Here is a 6,000-nt window from a genome sequence, read left to right on the forward strand (position 1 = left end):
GTCCTGCTGAACTTCCTTCTGCAGTACAAAGAACAGGAGTACTTGTGGCAGTTTCCTTGAGCTCTCCATGATCTCCTACATCAATCACTTGTGTTTTACTGAAGGATGTGGGGACTCTCCCAATTGGATTTGACTAGTGCACTAATCCCCTCACAATATAAACTCTACATCGCTTGTACTGATGTATTTGAAACGCTCTTTTCACAAGTGAAGTGTAAGTGAAATAATGCAAATGTAAATTGACTGCTATGCATGAAATCAAATGAAACAAATTACTGTTCAGATCCTGTTTTAGAATCTGCTCATTTTTGCTGTGGAAAGTACTGTAAACAGGGCAGGGAATGGCTAATTGTGTTTGGACAATGCCTAGCTTGGCAGGGCTCTGATCCTAACTGGCACCTCTGAGCACTACTGTAATATAAGTAACAATCAAAGGCAGTGACTGGGGCCTAATTCAGTGCCCAGTGAAGTCAATGGAAAAACTCCCATTGATCTCCGCAGACAATGAAAATACCATACAAACTGTAATACTTTTGAGACCACAATTCTGGCCACCAGGGGGCTGCAGCAACTAAGTTTCTGTTCCCTTTCCCAGAGGCTCGCTGTTTGTGCAGGACAGTGCAGTTAGTTTTGTTGTCTTTGTGACACATGTCATTTGGTGTATATCCAACCACTTGCCGTTTTCAGGAAACTCCTTCCTTTTTTGTTTTTCATTTAAATTATTTAGCTGATATTTTTAAATGCAGTGGATCATTATTAGGGAAAAAAAAGAATTGGAGAAGTGTGCACAGAAAGGTTTCAGAGTAGCAGCCGTGTTAGTCTGTATTCGCAAAAAGAAAAGGAGGACTTGTGGCACCTTAGAGGCTAACCAATTTATTTGAGCATAAGCTTTCGTGAGCTACAGGATGCAACCGATGAAGTGAGCTGTAGCTCACGAAAGCTTATGCTCAAATAAATTGGTTAGTCTCTAAGGTGCCACTAGTACTCCTTTGCTTTATGCACAGACAATCTTTGAAACAAAACCAAGGAGTTTGCTTTCTGAAAAGCATTCTTAAGATCTGGAATATATCGCAACATGAAACAATGTTAGTATTAAAGGCACTGAAACTACCATTCAAATAAAAAGACTCCTGAACAACAGTAGAACCACTTAGGCATATTCAATTAGAATAATCTGAAGAACAGCTCTGGGTAGCTTGAAGGCTTGTCTCTCTCACCAACAGAAGTTGGTCCAATAAAAGGTTTCACCTCACCTATCTTGTCTCTAAAATAACCACACAACATTGAACTCCCAAGTGAATGAACCCTGGTGAGCATTCTTTCTAGTGCAGCAACTAACATGCCACTGCAAAACCTCCAGTTAAAGCAGGCAGAGTAAGGGTGAAAAGGCCCCAGTGAAGTCAACTGGAGTTTTGACTGTCTGTCAAGTGGATGGGCAGATGCCAAGAATTGTTCATCAATTCAGACCAAAATTGTTTGGGGCACTTCTCTTACTGTAGCTAATACAAATGAATGTTGTGACTCTGTTTGCTCTCTTATAAGGTAACTAGGGGATTTGACAGCTTTTGATCCGATCCTAAGGTGTGATGTGGCTGGCTGCTTTGCATTGCATTGTTAGTGGGTTCCAGCCCCAAAGCTGTTGTACCTTGCCATGGTAGGATAACCCCAATATAGAGGATCCTCCTGTGCTATACCCACACCTCATTGTATCCTGCTGGCTGCTGTGTGGCCCTCAAGGCGATAGGCAGCTACTTACAGGCTCCTCCAAATCATGCCGGGAGACCAGCCCAGGAAAAGGGCAGTGCAAGGGCTGCCTTTGTACATACTTCTCTCCTCAACCGCACTATGTTCCCCATCTATAGACAAAAATCTGGGCCTTTTGGTATTGGATTTTGTTCAGAGGAACACAGCTTTTGTTTTTATATTTAATTTTGGCTTCCTGCCTGACAAAGCAATAAACACTTTATATAACACTGTTATGTAAAGCAATGGCTAGGTATGGAGTTCCATAACTAAAAGGGGAATTTGCCCTGAGTAATACATTTTCTTTTCTTTTCTTTTAAAGACAGGTGACTTCTTCGCTCTGATCACTCTGTTTGTATGTTGGATCCTGTTTCCCCACCTTTCATCTGTTATACGTCTTTCTAGATTATTTTATGCATAGTTTCTAGGACAGTAGTGACATTCAGCCTTCAGTGCAATGTAGTACAATACCATTAGCATTGGTGCTGGCAGAATCACCTATTATTGAGGTAGTCTGATTCGTCCCATTATTACAATACCCTCTTTTCAGTTGCTTATACCTTTGACAAACTTTAATCATCAAGACTGCAATTCTTTCTACCACTTCCCCTCTCCTGCAGACAACACAGTTCGGCTATTTTTGATAATGAGGCTAGGGGGAAATACATTGTTTTGCCAATGTTAAAAAATGCTGGTAACTTTTTCTTTCAAAAACTCTAGCACCCCATACTTTTGAGCAGGGGTATGAAATTTAGCCAGGGGGAGAGTGGCCTTTAAGTCAGGGAAGTCTCTTTTGCCATCCCTGTAAAAATCCCTTCAAATTTGTCCAAGTTATAAGCCTATGAAAAGTCTGAGTTTGCATATGCTCAGTAAGGGACAGATTTTAGCAGCTAAAATCTCTAAAGATTTTGTCCTCACTGAGCATGCTCAAGCCTTTCACAGCTCCTAATGCTGACCAGACTGCGCATTCTCCCTCTAGCCCAGGACTACAGGGGAAAAGCCAGACTTTCCCTCTAACTGCGGTTCCCAGCTGCCCCAGGCTAAGGTGTGGGCAGGCACCAGAACTGAGAATAGGGAGACTTTCTCTCTTGTGCTCTCAGTGACTTCCCTGCTGGCACCCAGGCATGACAGAGGAGGAAGCCGCCTGATCAGAATGCAGACGGGACAAGAGATGGACCAAGTCACAAAAAAAGCCATAATGGGTGGGCAAGTGAAATTGTGACTGGCTGGGCAAGGATACTGGTACTGGGAGCTGGAAGAAGAGGATGCAAAGTAGGTAAGGTCAAAGAAATGTACCTTGCACTTATGAGGTTTGTGGTGGTCCTTTCTTCCCATGTGAATTCATTGCACAGTTTTGAACTGGCCCCCAAGAAAGGTCTGTCTCCTGCACCAGACCAGCTTTATCTTTGCTGCAGAGAGTGGGCCAAAGGAGAAAAGTTGCACCCAGGGTCTTCATCCCAGACCTTACGTCAGTCTTTTAGATATCTTGGACCCAGGCTATGAACCAAGAGTTTAAACTTGATGTGATGTTCTATGGGAAGCCAGTGTAGAGAGTGGAGGACAACAGTGATGTACTTGTGGTAGCCTGTTTTTCTGAGAAGATGCACTGCAGTGTTCTGTACTAGATGGAGTTTCCTAAGTGCAGCCGAAAAATGAGGAAGGTGTGAATGACTGAAGCCAGGTCATGGTTTGCCAGGATCAGATCGAGTTTTGAGGTAACTAAAGATAGATGACAGGTTTCAGAGGAACAGCCGTGTTAGTCTGTATTCGCAAAAAGAAAAGGAGTACTTGTGGCACCTTAGAGACTAACCAATTTATTTGAGCATGAGCTTTCGTGAGCTACAGCTCACTTCATCAGATGTTTACCGTGGAAACTGCAGCAGACTTTATATACACACAGAAATCATGAAACAATACCTCCTCCCACCCCACTGTCCTGCTGGTAAACAGGGAAAGATTAAGAATGAGCTCTCAAAAATGGATACTCTCATAAAGAACCAACCTTCCACACAAACCTCCTCGTGGCTGGATTTTACTAAAACTAGACAAGCCATTTACAACGCACACTTTGCTTCTCTACAAAAGAAAAAAGACACTAAACTTTCTAAACTACTACATGCTACAAGGGGCCACAGCAATGGTTCCCTCACCCCACCTAGCAATATTGTTAACCTATCCAACTATACTCTCAGCCCAGCAGAAGCAGCTGTTCTATCTCGGGGCCTCTCCTTCTGCCCCTCCACCCCCACGAACATGATACAGTTCTGTGGTGACCTAGAATCCTATTTTCGACGTCTCCGTCTCAAGGAATATTTCCAAAATACCTCTGAACAACATACTAATCCACAGAGGTCTCCCTGCCAACACTACAGAAAGAGGGATTCTAGATGGACTCCTCCTGAAGGTCGAAACAGCAGACTGGACTTCTACATAGAGTGCTTCCGCCGACGTGCACGGGCTGAAATTGTGGAAAAGCAGCATCACTTGCCCCATAACCTCAGCCATGCGGAACGCAATGCCATCCACAGCCTCAGAAACAACTCTGACATCATAATCAAAAAGGCTGACAAAGGAGGTGCTGTTGTCATCATGAATAGGTCGGAATATGAACAAGAGGCTGCTCGGCAGCTCTCCAACACGAGTTTCTACAAGCCATTACCCTATGATCCCACTGAGAGTTACCAAAAGCAACTACAGCATTTGCTCAAGAAACTTCCTGAAAAAGCACAAGATCAAATCCGCACAGACACACCCCTGGAACCCCGACCTGGGATATTCTATCTACTACCCAAGATCCATAAACCTGGAAATCCTGGGCGCCCCATCATCTCAGGCATTGGCACCCTGACAGCAGGATTGTCTGGCTATGTAGACTCCCTCCTCAGGCCCTACGCTACCAGCACTCCCAGCTACCTTCGAGACACCACTGACTTCCTGAGGAAACTTCAATCCATCGGTGATCTTCCTGATAACACCATCCTGGCTACTATGGATGTAGAAGCCCTCTACACCAACATTCCACACAAAGATGGACTACAAGCCGTCAAGAACACTATCCCCGATAATGTCACGGCTAACCTGGTGGCTGAACTTTGTGACTTTGTCCTTACCCATAACTATTTCACATTTGGGGACAATGTATACCTTCAGATCAGCGGCACTGCTATGGGTACCCGCATGGCCCCACAGTATGCCAACATTTTTATGGCTGATTTAGAACAACGCTTCCTCAGCTCTCGTCCCCTAAAGCCCCTACTCTACTTGCGCTATATTGATGACATCTTCATCATCTGGACCCATGGAAAAGAAGCCCTTGAGGAATTCCACCATGATTTCAACAATTTCCATCCCACCACCAACCTCAGCCTGGTCCAGTCCACACAAGAGATCCACTTCCTGGACACTACAGTGCTAATAAAGAATGGCCACATAAACACCACCCTATACCGTAAACCTACTGACCGCTATTCCTACCTGCATGCCTCCAGCTTTCACCCTGACCACACCACACGATCCATCGTCTACAGCCAAGCTCTGCGATACAACCGCATTTGCTCCAACCCCTCAGACAGAGACAAACACCTACAAGATCTCTGTCAAGCTTTCTTACAACTACAATACCCACCTGCAGAAGTAAAGAAACAGATTGATAGAGCCAGAAGAGTTCCCAGAAGTTACCTACTACAGGACAGGCCTAACAAAGAAAATAACAGAACGCCACTAGCCGTCACCTTCAGCCCCCAACTAAAACCCCTCCAACGCATTATTAAGGATCTACAACCTATCCTAAAGGATGACCCAACACTCTCACAAGTCTTGGGAGACAGGCCAGTCCTTGCCTACAGACAGCCCCGCAACCTGAAGCAAATACTCACCAACAACCACATACCACACAACAGAACCACTAACCCAGGAACTTATCCTTGCAACAAAGCCCGTTGCCAATTGTGCCCACATATCTATTCAGGGGACACCATCACAGGGCCTAATAACATCAGCCACACTATCAGAGGCTCGTTCACCTGCACATCCACCAATGTGATATATGCCATCATGTGCCAGCAATGCCCCTCTGCCATGTACATTGGTCAAACTGGACAGTCTCTACGTAAAAGAATAAATGGACACAAATCAGATGTCAAGAATTATAACATTCATAAACCAGTCGGAGAACACTTCAATCTCTCTGGTCACGCAATCACAGACATGAAGGTCGCTATCTTAAAACAAAAAAACTTCAAATCCAGACTCCAGCGA

Source organism: Caretta caretta, chromosome 1, assembly GCF_965140235.1.
Source record: "Caretta caretta isolate rCarCar2 chromosome 1, rCarCar1.hap1, whole genome shotgun sequence".
NCBI lineage: Eukaryota > Metazoa > Chordata > Testudines > Cheloniidae > Caretta > Caretta caretta.